Source organism: Protopterus annectens, chromosome 6.part1 (assembly GCF_019279795.1).
Source record: "Protopterus annectens isolate FY-2018-M chromosome 6.part1, PAN1.0, whole genome shotgun sequence".
Classification (NCBI taxonomy): Eukaryota; Metazoa; Chordata; order Ceratodontiformes; family Protopteridae; genus Protopterus; species Protopterus annectens.
Window position 1 is genome coordinate 255,880,253 of NC_056738.1, and position 20,541 is coordinate 255,900,793.

Here is a 20,541-nt window from a genome sequence, read left to right on the forward strand (position 1 = left end):
CCACCACATGTCATATACCAGCACTGTATGCTGTCTTGTTTGTCACACACTAAAACCTACATACAAATATGTGCATACTAACCTTCACCAACATATATATCTCCAGCCTTTACAAACAGTTGCAATATGTCCCCTGCTCTATGCACATATACAGATGTGAATATATATGACACATATATATTTCTCCATATGTGTCTGGCATACACACACAAGGTCCACACTGTTGTAAGTCCCTGGACCTCACAGCTGAACTGTTGGGCCTTGCTGCAACACAAACAGGTGTCACATATAAACACACACTAACATTAGGGGGTATATATGACTACAAATGCTAGATAAGCATACTAGACTGCTACAACAGTTGTCAATGCTTAGCTACACCTTAATATGACTATCATGCATGTGTTGTTCTGTCACACCTATGTTTATGTAATGTCAGCACTAATCCCCCCAACAGCCACTGGCCACACTACTATACAGAACACAGATAACATGGATCAGATCTTTGACATTTAATGCTGAGCTACATATTTCACAGGTATGTCCCACTGCCACAGGTACACACTGTATTGCCCATAGCAGTAGTTAAGCAGAACATCTATGCATAAATAAGTATTGCTGCCACGTATGAATGGTTCACATTATGTAGACTATTCTTCAATAACATCTACTACATGCCAGTATCTGCATATATGTCACATACCTTTCCTTTGTATGATTTGGTAATATTTATTTTTCTTTTTCCTTTTCTCTGTCTCTCTCTCTCTCTCTCTCTGTCTCTCTCTCTCTGTCAGTCTCTGCAATAGAGTGATTGAGTTTGTTGGCAGAGATTGCAGCCTGCTTTTGCAGGTATTTGCACATGAGCATGTGGTGGCTTCTGCACCAATTAGTGGCCACCACTTGCTAATTGAATGCAGCCTGCTGTGTAGTAATTGCAGTAATCACTGTCATAGCAACCCAGTACTATAAATTGCTAACTCAGGTAGGCATGGCCCTTTCAGCTTTCCGAGATGGAGATCATCCTTGTTTGGTGTGGACATCATTGTTTAAGACAGAAGGTTGGTATAGTTCTTATATCAGAAGCCAGGGGTGTAGCCAGAGATTTACATTTTGCACTCAGACCTAATGTTGCTGCTTCCAGTAACCACTTGTCAGTGTAGAAATGTACTCACCCCTCAAAATGCCACCCCAAGATACATGGAAAGATGTACTTTCTTTTCAACTTTTACAATTAACTGCCATACAAAGCTAGTTATTGAGATGTAGTCCTTTGGCACAAGAATTGTTTGTGAACTACTATACTGTGAATATTCATTTACTCAGCTCTAAACAGTTTGTGCTTTTTTAGTGTTGACATTAGCACAAGCTGCTCAGAAAAACTAGACACATTTCAGTACTGTGAGTATGCTTACCTACTTCCTTGGTAGACCCTGCACACACAGGTATATTCTACATTTGGGTAGGGGTGCAGAAGTACAGTGAGAGTAAGTATTATTGTGTGGATTTTATCTTACTGGACTTACAGGGTTGCTGCGTACATGTTAATTTATCAAGGCAATTAGTCTGTCTGTGTAACTCCCAACTGTGGACCTATCCACATGGTAGCCAGAGAATAGCCTGTTATTTTTTGTCTGTGCACCACTCAGGTCTTTTCAGCAATAGAGCAATGGCATTGTTACAGTTGGTTGCTACCAGTACATGGCTACATCCATTTGTATTTCAGTGTTGTATTTCTACATAAGGATATGCTTCCGAAACTCCTTCCAAAGCTATTTGCACAGTGTGTAACAGCAGAAAGGCTGATATGCCTCTGTGTTTCTTCTCTGCCAGACCTCTCAAACACTCAGGTACATATTTGAAGAGACTCAGGGAAATGTAAGGAAAAAGTCAGGGACACCTTTAAAATGTTAGTGCCATTAAGTTGAAACATTGAGAGAATCAGAGCATATGAATGAATACACCTTTTATGAAGTAAAATAAGTGTCTAACTCTTAATTATTGTCATTATTTATTAAGTGTAATTCACCACCTTTCTGGCCAAAGTCAGTAGTTTTAGGAGGGATTCAGAGGGACAGAGCTAAAATTTGTGTCAAAATCAGGGACATCCCTGAAAATTAGGGACAGTTGAGAGGTATGGCCTCTTCCCTAAACAGATATGCCAGTGTTTGTCCTGCTGTGATACTCTGTGGGGTTTTAAAGTGGTGGTGTAACATTATTTCCTGCTAGAATGGCTGATTCTCTTATCACAGTCATGTAATGTAATCCCACAACAACTGTTGGTAAAGATCCACAGAACAAGTTGTGTGGTATGGCATTCCTATTTTTCCTTTACATTCACTCAATCTGATGCATGATATATTTATTTCAGCACCAACTTGCTGTATATCTATCGTGGCTTAGTGGTACTTCATGTTCTGTAGTGTGTACAAGGTCCGGGGTTCGAGGCTGACAGAGGTATTTTATTTTGCTCCTGAGCAGAACAAGGACCCTCACATACAGAGTGACTAAGGCACTTTTAAGCAGTTGTAAGTGGGTTTGTGCAGGTTTGCAAGATGCTTAGCAATGCTTAGCTAAGCGCAAATAAGCACACACTCGCACAAACCCGCTCACTACTGCTTAATAGTGCTTACTCCTGCTAACCCCCGCACTCATTTCTTTGAAAGAAAAGAAAAATGGGGAGATAGGAAAGTGGTGAAAAAGGGGCACAAAGAGGAAAAGACAGTATGGAAAGTAGCTCGGGGTGTGCAGAACAGGTGTAGGGAAGGTCCATAGCTGCCCATTTCTTTAACAGCAACAGCTGTGCATATGGAATAAATTTGGAGGTAGATATGAAACCTTCAACCCCTGAGAAAGGGGTGAGGACAACAAAGTATGTTATAATGCCAATTAAATTACATTTTATGTGTCCAGTGGACATGTGTGCAAAGTGGGCAGCCATGTATGGGGCATAATTTGTTTTTTGGGAGAAGATTGCCCTTTTTTTCAGGTGAGACAGGAATGTGGGGTAGGGGAAGTAGGTATATTTGGGGATGTAGGTTGGGGAAGTAAACAGACAAGACAAACAAGACACATACAGGGCAGTATATGACACATGTGGTGGGTGAACACCTTTGACAGGGAGGGATGTTTGAATATTGCAAGCCCATGAGCCCACAGATGGCAACAGTGGGACTGAGATCCCCACCCTGGGCAGTCACCACTGCACCTTCACAGCCTAGAGGGTGGCTGTTCTGGGGGCTTTGTAGGAAGGGCAGGCTGACCCGGGTGTTGTGCCTCTCATGCCTCAAGCTGGCATAGAGGTTCTGCAACAGAATGTACAATCTCTCTATGCACCACAGCCCAGACCGTTCGAAGGGTGATAGGTGGCCCTCCTCCACCCACACTTGCATGGGGGGGCCGAGCCCCATCCCCTGCAGCACTTCCACCTGAAGGTGGCACAGGGCCAATGGAGGAGGAGGTCCCAGGCTGGGCACCAGACCTGCTGGTGCTAGGTGCCATGGCCAGCTGAGGTGGGACAGGTGGGTCTGCTGGGACCGGTCTTCCCATACAAACTATGTTTTGTAGGGTTTAATAAAGATATGGGTTAGTAACAGTCAACAGCATTCCCAATTAGTTATAACAGCATGCAGAAGTATTCCCATTAACCGAACACACCAGATTTTCAACAGTTGAAAAGCAAGCATAACACATGCATATATAGAACAATAGTGGGCATTACAACAGCATGCAGGTTGAATTGATGGCAACAGGCCACCAATATTGTGGTATTTTAACAGGGCATATGCATAGAAATAAATGCAAATATTTATAAACCAATAGGACATATGTCCCAACAAATGTTTTGAGATTAGACATACCGATTGAGGTGTGGAATTGCATTTTTTTATGCGCATACAGTAGGGTGGAAAAGGATAGCTCATTTAGCAACTTATATATCCTTCAAATTTTCACTACATTCCTATTAACTGCAGTTATATGTCCCTTGCATGTATTATTACACTACAGTTATATGTCCCTTGCATGTATTATTACACTACCCAATGTCCTTATATTGTGCAATTGGATTTTGCTGGATCATTATATACATGAGCTGTATCTTACATACAAACTGTCCAAGATGCAGATATTACTGCTACATATTTTGAGAGTTGCTCACACACACACTACTGCTAAGATGGTACACTGACAGCTCTACTTTCATATAATTATCTAGATATGTTCAGGTGAAAGTATCAGTTATATGTTAATAGCTCCCTACATTTCTGGGGAACAAAATACCAAGCTACTCATGTGCCAGATTAACCTGTACATGCTGGGAATGAACCAACAGTTGAGGGCTGTAAATATGCATAAAAGCTACTGGCACTCGCTTCATCCACGTTATATGGGCCTACCCAAGTGTGGCTTAACACTGCTTAATACAACAGTACTATTTGTAAAATGCAACAGTACAACAACATATAAAAAAAATGACACAGACGAACTCCAGGAATTATACATTTATTAAAGGATTATTACATCTTTATTTATTGGGTTCAAACACTTTATGAAGGCTCTCTAATTTATTTTATATAACAGTACATGCAGAATAATTACTAACCTGCCTGATGATACAGCCTTTGCAACCTATCTTCATGGGCTTGCTGATTCATAGCCCGGACACCTGCAGCTGTGAAGTTCATGCAGTGCTATTGAGACATACCTATCCATAGTACAGACAAGCATAGCAATTCTTAACTACTTAATACAATGGCTACTTACTCAGTACAGGGGCATTAGGCATCACACAGGACTCCTGGATCCACTGGCCCAGTTGATCATCCTTACGTCGCTTCAGGTCAGAATAATGGTGCCTGACCTGCTCACCAGTCCAAGGAACACCAGTGGCACTGGTGAGATCATGAGCTAGACTGTTCCAGGCCTCCATTTTATATTGGGTACCCTGCTACTGGTCCCGCAGGCGTCTTTCCTCATGATTGTGGACAAGGAGCCAAGTCATTACTTTGGTCTCAATGCCCGAGCGTTGCGCTCGAAATCGAGTGCCTTCTCCAACACCGGCCATGCTGACTGCAGAAGGGAGCTACAACCAGTTATGGCAAGTATTCCTGCCTGTGGAGCTTAAATATGCCTCATTTCCCACACTTATTTGTGACTGGCCAGTTTTGAAAAGACCCAGCTGTAGACACAGCTGCTTAGCTGATGTTAGCAATGTTTAATATTCCTTTGATAGATATGTGTCTGTTGAAAGTGCATGGTTATGAATTGCTGTCATGGCTTAGTAGTTATGTACTGTGACTAAAGTGCACAGTATCCTGAGTTCGAGCCCTATCACTGCTTTTTATTTTCCTACTGACCAGACCTGAATGGTTAAGCTACAGTAAAGGAGGTGTGGCCGTGTTTAGCCAACTTTGATCAACTTTGCCCGACTTTGCCCAACGTTGCCCAAAGTTGCTCGACGTTGCCCGTCGTTGCCTGGCATTGCACTGGTTAGCTCAGTGTGCAGCTATGCACAAATACATTCCACTTGTTAACGTGCTGCTCAGCTATGAGCAATTGGTTTTAAATATGCTAAATACTGCTAAAATGTGCTTAGAAGTGCTTTATATTGCTTAAAATAAGTTACTCATGCCTCAGAATGCATAACCGTTTCACCTTCATATATATATATATATATATATATATATATATATATATATATATATATATATATATATATATATATATATATATATATATATATATATATTTATATATATATATATATGTATATATATATATATATATATATATATATATATATAGATATATATATATAATTCGTTCACTGCTACATATAACATTTGAATGCTTTTTACAAAACTTATACGTGATAAATGTCAGGAAATATTTTTGTATACAGATTTCCAGCACAAAATGGAACGTGGAGTAGTGGAACTCGAACCGAGAATGCCTCTTTTTTGTGCGAAGGCTCTAACCACTACGCTATCACTATTTTGCTTAATTTGCATATTTTTTTCTTATTATCCTCTTCAGAGTCTAAGATGCTAACTGTAGCTAAGCAATGGGCAATCCCGCGCAAACACGTGCAAATACGGGCAGCTATATCGGAAATAAAACAAAAAAAATTTTTTTTTTTAATTTTTAAATTTGTACAAGGTTTAACGTATGGGGGAGTGTAGTGTTACGATGTACACATGTGAGTGGACATGCTCATGTAACTCGACATTTATTGGGTTTTGTCAGTGCAGGGGTGTGAATTTTTGGACTGCTTGGCAGTCCGACATGCCCCCTACACTCGCCCTCACTCTGTATAAGTTTTAGAGTTGAGGCAACGTGCTCTCATTAATATGCATGGCGCGCTGCCGTCATACTCTTAGACTGGCGTTTCTGTGTAAGACTAATCTAGTCTTACACGGAAGATTAGTAAATCCTGGGGTGTGTGTTTGCATGTGTGGCTGTATAAGTTGCTCTGGTACTGAAGTAAATTGTGTAATTACTTCATTTCAGGAAGTCTGAGGGGAACAACATCTCAGCCACCTTGTCCTTGCACTGGATTAAATATTCAAAAATTTACCACATAGTTATTAATTATATGAAAACTTTTTATTGAATCTCATTTTCCATCGTTTTTCCCATGTCAGCCTTTCATTTCTTCACCTTCTTTGTGTCTGACTCATCATGACAAAACCTTTTATTATATTTTTAAAACATTTAAAAACGTTATATATTATTGAACACAAAACTATTCAAACTAATAATAAGCTTATTATATTCAGGTTCATTTGTAAGAACCTAGCTGTAAAAATTTGTTATGGCCTAGTCCTTACATATAAATCTTGCTTTTATAAAAGCAAGCAATCTCCTTGTTGATATACTGATTGCAATTACTAGATAACTGCATCCAAAAGCAACTTACAGCTATGAAAGCTGTAACACACCTCACACTGCTATACAGAATAATAGCCAGAAATAACATGCACACATATTACCAATAAATTTAAAAGCTGTCACTCATTCCACACTACTGCACATTTTTTTAATGGATGCAGCCAGCTTGGGTCAACTAGAACTCCCTATGTGTTACAAAGAATTATGATCAGGTCTCCAGTCACCAATATTTGATATCTGATCCCAAACTTCATGTCAAGAAATTCATCTTTTGAGCTTGCTCTCAATGTGAATTTATTGAATCTATTTCTTGAGCACATAACAATCTGTTTATTTATAGAAACACAGTCATAACTCTCTATATGTAAGCTTCCAGCATTTTGCATTCGCATCATATCCTACCTCAGAAATTTGCCATCAAATATGTCAGAAAGGAATAAGGAATTGTACTGACTGAAATTTGCTTATGGATCTTTGCAATATGTCTCTGACTGCCTCATGTGTATGTAGAACTGCCTGCTGTTTGTCAAATGCTACAAATAATAAAGTTAGACTACTGCAGTAGCCTTAAGCAATGTGGGACATCCTGCCAATGACTGGACCCAGTTAATCAGCTTTCCAGACTTTTAGGATTCCTTCCATGATCCTTAACAACTGGTATGTATGATGGTTGCAGAGAAAACCTGTCAATAGGGTAAATAATTTGGAAATTTCTTGCTTCTAAAAAGTGTACTCTACCACTGGCTTTAGCAGGTTGATGATCAGCTAGTTCTTCTTCGAAGCTGGGAAGTTCATTTCCCACTGGAGATTACCTTCCAGAATTAAAACCCAAAAAAGGAAGAAAGAAAGTGTTTTTTGTTTTGTTAGATATTTCATTTTAGGGCATTTTTACCTGTTGAAATGGTTACCACTAGAAAACTTTACCTCAGAGCTTCAGTCTTATTGATGAGACTTCTCTGAGGGAATTTCAATGTAATATTGTGTTCTTCTTCTAAAACTAGTTGTTTTATTTCAGAGCATTTCTGTGAGATTTATACTTCATTAGATGGTGTGGTCTTTTGTGATTATTTCAACAAAAAGTTTACTTTTGTTTTAGAAAGAAAGGCAGTCCCTTTTGAGCTCTGCTGATTGCTTATCTAACAATATACTTTGCTGTTAAACCAGTCCCGTGTCTCTTGGGGGGATTCTGTAACTCTTTTATGAATTTGTGTAAATTTTGTGAAGGAAAGTATAGCGCTGATGAATTGCTCTGTTGTGAGGGGTTGGGCAAGGTGCTTAGTGTTTGGGACTGAATTTGTTAACCTTAGTAACCACCTGCTTAGGCTGGATGTTTCACAGGTTTGTCTTGAATCTGCTGTCCATCTGATAGACTCCATTCATAGCTACAGCACGTACCTGGGTTTTCTCTAAGACTTTTGCTTTAACTCCAAACCACAAGAAGAAAAAAACATGACCAGGAGGCTTCAATCTTCAAGCCAGTGTCCTTCTTACTTCAGCCACTGATGGGTGAATCTGTTGTGGCCATCAGTAGATAGCAGATCACACATCTACATTTTTCATCCCTCTAGTGTTTCTCTTCATGATGACACTATGCACTAAGAGTCAGATATAGCCTCTTTAATTGTACATTTGTATTTACCAGGGAATAGAGAACTACCTTTGTAGCCTTTGGAAAAGAGACCTTGGGATGCTTTTTTTTGGTAACCTGCACTGAAGAGCCTCTCCCCAGGATAGGGAGTGTCCACCTATTTTTATGGGAGATTTCCTAGGAAAAAGAAAGCATAAGTCCAGATATTTTTCCTCATCTGGCTGGGTTTGCAAGAATGATTGTTGAGAGCAATGCAGTCCTTGAGTGATGGTTATCCTCTGTAGAAGAGGAAGAAATCAATGTATTCCCTTTCAGATTCTGCTCATTTCTTAATCTGATGGACAGCTATTGGACTCATACAGTGTATCATATATTCCCTTATTTCAGGACAAGTATTCTGATTCTGAAAGGAGCCTTGCTTCAGATTTTCCTCCTGTAAAACAGTCCTTTTCAAATGTTATTACCAACATGAGGACCTTTTTCAATTAAAACAAGCAAACATGGCTGAATCATGACAAATATATTATGATCTGTAGCAAATGAATTTTCCTCAAACTACACCTGTTTGTCCTGTTTTGCCAGCCCTAGAGGATGCCATTTTGGCAGCCTTCATGTTTCCTGACAGTGCTTTAATTTGTAAAAATGGAGTTAGACTGGTTGATGAATCAGTTGTCCTTCAATCCAAGTATTCTCTTTTCCCTGCCAGCCCCCACTCAGTTTGTAACAAGAGATGCTTCAGACTTTACTTAGGGCGCTGTGCCCAGTGAAGTGAAAGTACATAATATAACGAATAAAAAAAATAGGCAAGTTAAAATGCACACATGTGAAGGAAGTGATTACTCTTATAAATTCTCTCAAATCTCTAATGTATCTTTTGGACACCAGCCTTCCATTAACAGACAACAGCAGAGTGATGTGGTGCATAAACAAACAACAGAGAAGCAGGTCTTACCTCCTTTGAAGCCTAGGATCTAGCAACTCAATTCTGTTAGTCCCTCTTTGCTATAAACATTCCATCAGAGCAAATGGAAATTATACCTAGGGTCTTCCGGGAATAGATCCATCAGTAGGGAACTCTTCAAATTAGATAAGCTTGCTTTCAGTGAAAATAGTCAGCTAAAGAACTTCTGCTCCAGGACTCCTTGCAGGCTAGCCTGGAGGACAGATATTTTTTTCATTACTGTAGAGGAGCGTGCTTCTGTATACCCTTCTACTCTTTCCTGTGATAACCAGAGGTCTCCTAAAGATTCACATGGACTCCACAAAGGCAATTGTGCTGACTCCATCTTGGCCCAGGGAATAGTCGTTCTACTTTCTTTTGGAAATAGACAAGGGCAAGCTTCCTCAATGAATGGACTTACTTACACATAAAAGGGGAGTTTGATACTCCTTGATGTTCAATATCTTCATTTGACTACCTGGATGATAGAAATGTAATACCTTTTATGCACCTGACCTTTAAGGATGTGCATCAAGTTTTAAAGGAGGCAGAGAATCCTGCTACTAGAAAATCATATGGGTAAATGTAATCATATGGGTAAATGTAAAAGATTTTCTAGTTGGCACTAATCTAAGAAACACGACCCTTTTAAGTGTCATATACCTATGATTCTTCAATATTTCTGTGAATTATTATCCTCTGGCTTTTCTTATTAATCTGTTAAGATTTATCTCTCAGCCATTTCTGCTTGTCTGACCCTGGACCCCACCCCCTTCTACCATATTTCTTGTGAAACATTGTTTGAAAAGGGTGTTACATATCTGCCTGGCTAGTAGACAGGTAGCGCCTGCATGAGATCTTAATTTTGTTTTAGAAAAATTGAAAAAGCCCTTTGTTTTAGAAACACTTATACTGTCTCCTTTAGGACTGGAGCATGAGGCCAATTTGAAATTCTTATCTTAAAAAACAGTGTTTTTTATTGCTCTGATTTTTTTGCAAGACGAATATCTGAGTTACAAGCTCTTATGGTGAGTAATACCTGCCACATATTTCAGAAACATAGAGTGACTTTGAGAACAAAACATTCTTTTATGCTTAAAGTAATTTTAGATTTGCTCTAAGCCAGGTATTTCATCTCATTGTTTTCTTTCTAGAGTCTATAAATGAAGGAGAAAGAATTTGTCACACTCTGGATGTCCATAGGCAACTCAGATGATAGACTGATAGAACAAAATCTTTTTGAATTTTAATGAACTGTTTGTCTTTTATGAAGGTAAGAAGGAAGATGAATCAGTGTCTAGACAGACAATTTCTAAATGGTTGCTCCAAGTTATTATCTTTTGTTATTTTCACCCCAGGTCACTTACAGGCAAGATCAGAGCCCACTCTACTAGAGCCCTAGCTACTTCTGTGGCATTTTGGAGACGTAGACTCTAGAAAAAAAATAATGCAGGCAGCAGCATTGTCTTTGGTGTGCACCTATGTGAAACACTACAAACTAGATTCCTTCTTTATGTCTATTAAGCTTTTCTAGGACTGTTCTCCAAGGATTGTTTACTCTGATCCAGCTTCCTATTCCCTTACTTAATAAGCTATGGTATTTGTCCCATATTGCTTCAGGTTACTGCTGTAGTGATCATAGTATAGTTGAATAAGTTGAGTAAGGAAAGTAAACCATCACGCTAGTTGTTCAAATAGATCACTACTACAGTAACCACTCCCTCCCCATCTCTCTGTTTTTGGTCTTTTTTACCAGGGTGTGGGCGAGCTTTTATTTTTATGTTCCTATTTAGTAGGGCTCTAGCCTCCCTATCTTCTCATCAAGAAAGATGTGATTTATTTGATAGTCTAGCCTCTGATTTTCTTTACATACTAGTAGCTAAGGCACATGAAAGGAGCCCTAATGCTTTGGAATACTGCCATGCTTTGTTCAAACCTTGGCAAGATGTTCCATATTGCTTAAGGCTACTGCAGTAATGATTTATTCAAATATCACCTGTCTTGGGGAATTTTCTTACATAACTGTACTTTGTGCCTAGTAACAGTGGCGAGACTCAAACCTCAACTTAAAAATGTACCTTCATTCAGTATCTGCAAGACTTAAATTGTGTTGTACTCAAATGAACTTACATATTTTTTAGTGATAAGCTATGCATATGCTTTTGCATTACAATGGCAATTTAGTTATAATAAAACATTCAGTAGCACTGGTCAGTGATGTACAAATGTAACATTTACTGCAGTTTTACATAGACTTTCCAAAAAATGTTTAAAATAAATCTTTATCTTGCATGTTAGCATGTTATTTCTGCTGACAGACAAACACTGATAATTGCATATACCATTAAAATATCTTCTTCCTCTCAGTGGTAATGAAACTAGTGAATAAAATGGAAGAAAAAGCACTTCATGACTGGCTCATTATCCTGTGGGGATGATGCTATGATTGTGAAGCTAATAAAGCTTTGCCTCAAGAAATTCATTTACATGAATTTCAGAAGAGGGCTGTCAGTTGCATTTCATTCACTAATTACATCCTTCTAATTAATTTGTAAACTTGGAAAAGACCTAGCGTTTACAAATTGTTATAACAATCTTGTAAGCAAATGAAGAGAAATTAAAAGCATAGACAGATTTTTTGGATCCTTATATTCTGTGTTTATTTGAATAAATTATCTTTTATTTTTGGATATAGGTGAAACTACTTCTAAAGTAAGTTTGGGCAGTTATTTTCTTTTTGGGGGAGGGGATGTCCTCCTCAAAAGGTGAGATAGAGTAAAATATGTTCATTTATTTTCTAGAATGCTCTACTTACTGTAGAACTGCTGTCAGAGGTATAATGTTACATGACATCTCCAATATATGTAAGCCAAACATAACCAGGCAACATATTAATATACCATTTTTAAGTGGTCTTATATAGAAGGCATTAGAAAAAAATGTCAGTTTATCCCATCATCAGCAAATATTGGAAGATAGATTTGAGAACCACAATTGCAAAAGAAGTAAAAGAACATGATAATGTTAAAGCCCAATAGGGCAATGCTAAGGTAACAACAAGGCTTGTATGTCAGTGGTCCAAACGAATGTGCAGAGGAAAACTTAACAAAGAATACCAATCTGAAAAGAAGAAGAAAATATGGCAAACTCAGTAAAGGAAAATAAACTCATTAGCAAAATGGTAGTGCCACAGGAGTACGTCAAAGTGTGGTTTAACAAATAGTTGTTCAAAATTGCTTACCCCCAGTAGCAATATTGGAATTCTAGTAGACCCCTGATAATAAATAATATGAGGACATCTCCTCCAACATGTCCTTAGATATACATCAAGACAGCACAAGGTCAGAAAAAAATATAATCCAAAGTATAAACTTGCAATGAATATCCCAGACCTGCACTTTTCATATCACATCTTAAAGACAAAAGAGTAAATAGAACCAGATTGGAATGAGGTGTATGATATGGGTGATACTTCTACCTTCAAACAATTTAAAATATTAGCAACTTCAATTTTATTATAATTAAAATTAAATATTATATGAAGTAGTTCAATGCTGAATCTTTTTATTTAATCCATTTGTTACAGTCAGGAAATGTATGTAGTACATATAATTTTATTTATTTAGTAAATGTGATATATACTTTGATGTTAATTCAATTGTTTAACTATGGTTTACCTTTACAATGTTGAGGTTCACTTGGTCGATGCTCAGATGTGTAAAAGTCTTTTTTCAAAAGTATGTATTAGCGAACGACAAAATGCCTAACTCACAAGAGCAAATGCTAGTGTACATTTGATCTTGTGAATTTGGTATTTTAAGTGGAGATGTAACTACAGTGGAGATTGGGACATGTATCCTTTCCCTCACTGTAGTGCGATCTTGGAGTTAGTATGTATAATTAGCTGGGGGAGACATCTGGTAGTTAGGCTGTTTCACACAAACTCAACATTCCTGAGTGTTGACTTTTTAAAGTACCAGGCTCGCTCTTCCAAGCATTCAACATTGCCATTTCTGACATTTCAAGTCAGTTAAGTAAACAGGCGCACAAGTGTGTTGTGACATTTTAAAGATAAACTCTTTCATTAGATGTATTGAAAATAGCAGTTATATTACTTTAAATTAAAATGCAATAGAAAAGCTCTTTTATTGTTGAAAGTTTAAACAACCAATAAAAATAATTAAACAAAGAAAAAAAAATAAACTGCAAAAATTCTAAATACAAAAACTTCACTTATAAATTATTTCAAAAGTTTCCTAGCTTTAAGCCTGGGATTAATTGACACATATTCATGTAACCCACTTCTTTGATGTGCCCCAAGTCTCAATATCCATTTGAGCTCAGCCTCTTCCGTATTATTCACTATGTTTCCCATCCTAAGTCCTTCCTGTATGATAGTCAACACCATAAATTTAAAGTCATGGTCAGTTCCCTCTTTTCAGAGATGTTTAGCTATTGCACTATAAATATGACCTTTACGAGCACAAAAAAGATGATCTCTGATATGCTCCCTTAAGCGTCTGTTGATTTTTCCTATATAAAAAGAGATACAATGGGCAAAATACAGTAAGTTCTTAGAATTACAGTCTGCATCTACCCTTATGTCATATGAAACACCAGTATCTGGATGTAAAAAGGAGTGTGATGTGTCAATATAACTACAAAACGAACAGCTTCCACATTGCTTAGTTCCAACCATCAATGGGATATCCATCCACCTTTGTCTATACTTAAGATAACACAACCTCTTCAGAGATGGCAAATTCCATTACCCCAAATTTAGGTCTAACTCCTGCAACCTGGGCTATCTCAACATTTGTTTGTAATATATGCCAATATTTATTTATTATCTTTTTCAATTCTCTGTTATCACTGGTATAAGTTAATGTAAAAACATCTGGCTGAAGGCCACTGGTATAACTCTTAGTCCTATCCTCTGGACCATTAAATAGATAGGGTTTAGCTGTCATATTCCTTAGTCGAATCACTTGCCACATGCTGCGCTGATATCATTAGGTTTATATCCTCTGGTTCTAAAATCAACATCTAACTGAGCTAAATCATTCATAAAGTCATATTCATTATCTGCTAATCTGGATGCTCTCATAGTCTGACTTTTGAGTACATTATTAAAAACATAACTGGGATGCATAATCGTCCAATGGACATAAGTAGGACAATAGCAATCTTTTCTATACCAGCTGGTATGAAAATCATCACCATCCCCCATACTCACTCTTACATCTAGGAAATCTGATGTCTGGAATGTGCTTCTGTAAAATGCAAAAAAGATACTACTTTCATTCAAAAAATTAAAAAAGTCATATAGTTGCATTTCATCAGCTCTCCGTAACATAAAGAGGTCATCCACGAAACGTTGATAGAAAAATTCATGTTTCATAAACACATTTTTTAATACAGCATCATTCTCCCATACAACCATAACCAAATTGGCGTAACTATTGGCACATGATGTGCCCATAGCCATGCCAGCAGTCTGCATAGAATATTGATTATCAAACAAGAATTTATTTTTTTCCAGAATTAATTCCAATAGGAAACATATAAAATCTATATGTTTAAAAGAGTACATACTTTCTCGCATTAAACATTTCTTAACCATAGCTATTCCTTCCTGATTGGGTATAATTATAAAAAATAATGTGACATCAAGTGTGACTAAATATGTCACCTCTCTTTTATCCACTGTATCATTATACAAGCATGTATAAAGTTAATTCCTAAATTGTTTACTATCACATAACACTGTATTCTGCTTCTGTGATATTGGTTTCAGTTGTTTTACAGTATAAATAGATAATGGCTCAGTAATCCAATCACCCCCTGCCTCTATGGGTCTAAAGGGAGGGGGGGTTGGGTTACATTTTTATGTATCTTGGGAAGCCCTTGCAAGCTAGGTACCAAGGGGTCCTCAACAGCCAAATATTGAAATTGTTCCTTTGAGCCAATCCCACTACTTATCCAATCCATTAAGGCATGCATCACATTTTCTCTCACTCTAAATACAGTAGCTTTCTCTATCTTCCTATATGTACTTATATTATTAAGCATTTCATTGATCATATCAAAATAATAAGCTCTATACATTATTACTACAGACTCACCCATATCAGTTGGTCTAATATCTAACTCATAGTCATTCTCCAAATTAATTAGAGCTTGCCTCTCTTCCATTGTCAAATTTTCAAAGCCCCTTTTTCTATCATCTTTACCCAAATAATGATAGATTTCATTTTCAGATAAGCTGAAGAAAACATTTAATAAGGGTGAGATTGCTGGGTAAAAACACTTGGTTTTCTAAACAAAGGCATTACAGCATCATTGTCACTTCCCTTAAACATCAATTTCATTTGAACATTCCTTTTAAATAATCTTAAACCCATCATTACATTAGATACATCCGCCCGTTGGGCTGGAATGAAATATAGACTTTTATTTAATACTTTTAGTTCATACTCAGTCAAATTCCTAGATGAAATATCCCCGAAAATTTTCTCTCAACATAATTTCATATTTTTCTCTATATAAGACCTGGCCCTTCTTGATTGATTTGTTTCCTCTTGACCCTTACTTGCTCGCTGGTTCCCTCCATAGAGTTCCTTCGTTTCATTCGGAATGGTAGAGGCAGTTGTGAATAAATTGGATCTTCACTAACCATACTGGTTTTAGGGCATACTACTAACTCTACTCCCACCCCTTTCTCCATGGAAACAGCTCTTCTGATGCTACTTTCACCATCTGGTGTACTGTACACTGAATGATCACAGCTCAGTGGTGGAAAGTCTTTGTCCAAAGACAAAACAGGAATTGCAACATTATTAGTAGTTTTATTATTGACAGCAACATCAATAAGAGAGGCACTAACCTGAATCACATTGTCTTTATGCACAGATTGTTCATTGTGCATTGGCTCCTTAGGCCAAGTAAAAACAGAATACAAAGACAAAGTAACACTCACAACAAGCTCCGTGCACACACAAAATAATACCAAGTCCAAATGTTCAAGTCCAAGCTGTTTGCACGGAAATGCAGAAATCTGGATACACAATGTCCATATGTACTCAATGCGGCTACCTGCTACAGCACTGCCACTTTGTGCTGTTTGATTTTGAAATCAGTATATACAGCTGCAACAAGTCTCAAATTGCTATTCAGCACTACTAGGATCTTTCAATTACACCAGTCAACTCCACCGAACAATAACTTGCAGATCGTACAAACAAAATAATCCAAGCGTTCAGCGAAGTAAAAGTAGATGAAACAGTTTATTTAAACACCCGGCAAGCGCTTTCAACAAGGTCTTCTTCAGGCCATTATACAATATTCAAAATACATTCACATACATTTATAGAGGATGTGACATAAGCATTTTGATGTCACATCCTGTTCAAGTTTAAAATACATTAAAAATAAAATGAGAAAATATTTTCGTAACCATTTAGGTGCTTTAAAATGAAGCACATAAAATTCTTATTAGCTATATAAAACACAAATGCTATTTCCACGTACACCACCTAGTACAGCTTTATAACTATTATCTAACAAATTATACATAGGATCTACGTGTATAGATTAATTATTACTCTAAAATGCTGCATAAAAATAATCCTGGTTCAATCATTATCAATATTAAAAAGCGCTAAATCCAAAGGCACATAAATACATAAATACATCGTACTAGTGTATTGCTTCAAATTCCGGCATTTAGAAAATTCAGACAAATGCGGAACTAATATTCCTTGTTTAACACAATATAAGCGATCGTTATACTATTGTGAAAGCCATAAAAAGATGGAGTACCTCACATAATTCCACTGAAAAAGCGAAGAGTTTTTTATATGTAATTAACTGCAAAATTTTAATATATCTGTATGATCTAACTTAACATATTATTAGCATAGTAAGCGCTGAATTCACAATGCGGAATTTCAAGTGGCGGTTACTATCCGTCCCCACATGAGTGCGCTATTAGTTTTGTACACTAGAGTTTGACATTAGTGTTCAATAATTTGTAGCTATAGCCTCATCACTGGAAAAAGCATACAAGTTGCTAACTCACTTTTACTGGATGTAACTAATTATGTGTGACTCTACTCCTAAAGGCACAAGGTTTCCATACTTATTCCTCAGTTCTAAATTTAATATATTATAAAATACGAAAGCATACTTTTATCCTATAAGTGCAAGGTGCAATCGAAAAAGCATCTATGGCATTTATTACAGATAGCAAGTATAAGTATAGCTATAATGATAATTATACAATTTTACATTTACTGCAATTACTATCTTTATTAAGACCTATAGTTAACAAGTATGAATATATATTAAAGGATATGAAACAGTTTTTAATTAAATTATATGAGAAGATGGTAGGAACCCAATGCAGGCATGACTCACATGATAGATTGTTAGTAACCTTTGATGTCCAGTCACTCTTTACAGTGATTCCAAATCAAGATGGACTCATAAGACTAAATAGAAGGCTAATGAAGGATGGTACCTACTCTGCAGGCAGAATTGAGGTGATATGTAAGTTAATGGAAATCGTATTAATGAATAATATATTCATTTTCAATGGTCAGATTTACATACAAAAGGATGGCGTAGCTATGGGCACTTCCTGTGTCAATAGCTACGCCAACTTAATTATGGCTGATTGGGAGGATGTATCACTATTTCAGTTTGATATATTTAGGAAACATGCCCTTTGTTATACCAGATTTGTTGATGACCTCTTTTTGGTTTGGGGTGGCACAGATGAGGAACTAAATGTCTTAGAATTTGAAATGAACACGGCCACTGACTTCTTAAAATTTTCTATGACTAAATCGAAAGAAGTAATACCCTATTTAGATGTATACATAGAGAAGTTACCTGATGGCACCCTGAACACAGGGGTATATAGGAAAAAATGCTACAGAAACACCTTACTCCATCGCAGTAGCATGCATCCACGTCACATATTCAGTAATATTATGAGGAGCCAAGTGATGAGAGCTTCTAGATTGAACTCTGACTATCCAGGATTTTTAAGTGAGTTAAATGACTTACGGACTAAATTCTTAGACAGGTCGTACACAGAAGAAGAAATTGAAGAGAATTTTAGTGAGATAGACACTCTAAGGGAAGGGAAAGCACACCCGTATTTTGCTATGCAACATGTTGACACGTTGAGTTCTGGATATGTCCCTGACAACAGTAATAATAATTTTCGAATTCCCATACATTTTACCCAAGACGTAAATAGCATTAAGTACATTTATAAGAGACATTGGGACATCCTATTGACAGATGCAGCCATTTCTAAGGTGATAGGTGATACCCCTAAATTTACATATAAAAACAAAATGAACGTTCATAAGATGTTATGTGGTCCAAATAGGATAGATAGAGGAGCACTCATTGGTGATAACATTAATATAACCAAGAAATGTCACAAATGCAACCAATGTAGATATATTAAAGAATCTAATGTCTTTACACATCCAACCACCAAACAAGAATTCACATTTACGTCACCAGCTACATGTGATTCTGTACATGTTATATATTTGGCCACATGTGTACACTGCCCTGCGTTCTACGTAGGGAAAACAGACAGAAAACTAAAAGAGAGAATAAGGGAACATGTGTATAAAATGAAGGTGCTATGTTTATCCAATGCACTGGCCAAACATGTATCGAACACCTCGAATGAACACAGTTTTGTATTTCAAGTAATAGACATGAATAAACCCAGTGATAGAAGAGGGGATGTGTTTAACAAAACAGAACAGACGGAGGTGAAATGGATCATTAGACTGAGGGCTGATAGGAGCCCCGGCCTGAATGACAGGGTATCAATCAAGCCCATACTTAAAGGCAGATCTAGCCGCTGAACATAGATTCCCAGTTTACATTTAGACTATTTCTAACACATTTCCTCATTAGCATTTCACCTTGACTTTGGTAGCCGTGCTTACACCATTTAAATTTCCCCTTTTCATTTTTCCATTTATCCCTCTTTTCTATCTCTTTTACCACTTGTTATAGGATACATTTTACCCTTCCGTCCCCTTCACTCTGCCCTTCCTGCATATATACCCCCTATATCCCCCCCCCCGCTCCCATGGATCTATAGTGACTTATTTACAGAGGTATTTATAGTTTTAATCTTTTAATACCACCATGTTTTCCATAACATTTCTCAGGAATTTTATAAGCAGTCTTCTACTACCTGTCATCATCTAGTTTTCACATGTTAATTTTATAATCTTCATTACAATCATATTTATAATGATATTTATATATTTATATATCTGTATTTATATTTATTTAGGCTTTTTGTAGTAAATGTAAAATTGTATAATTATCATTATAGCTATACTTATACTTGCTGTCTGTAATAAATGCCATAGATACTTTTTCGATTGCACCTTGCACTTATAGGATAGAAGTATGCTTTCGTATTTTGTAATATATTAAATTTAGAACTGAGGAATAAGTATGGAAACCTTGTGCCTTTAGGAGTAGAGTCACACATAATTAGTTACATCCAGTAAAAGTGAGTTAGCAACTTGTATGCTTTTTCCAGTGATGAGGCTATAACTACAAATTATTGAACACTAATGTCAAACTCTAGTGTACAAAACTAATAGCGCACTCATGTGGGGACGGATAGTAACCGCCACTTGAAACTCTGCATTGTGAATTCAGCGCTTACTATGCTAATAATATGTTAAGTTAGATCATACAGATATATTAAAATTTTGCAGTTAATTACATATAAAAAACTCTTCGCTATTTCAGTGGAATTATGTGAGGTACTCCATCTTTTTATGGCTTTCACAATAGTATAACGATCGCTTATATTGTGTTAAACAAGGAATATTAGTTCCGCATTTGTCTGAATTTTCTAAATGCCGGAATTTGAAGCAATACACTAGTACGATGTATTTATGTATTTATGTGCCTTTGGATTTAGAGCTTTTTAATATTGATAATGATTGAACCAGGATTATTTTTATGCAGCATTTTAGAGTAATACTTAATCTATACACGTAGATCCTATGTATAATTTGTTAGATAATAGTTATAAAGCTGTACTAGGTGGTGTACGTGGAAA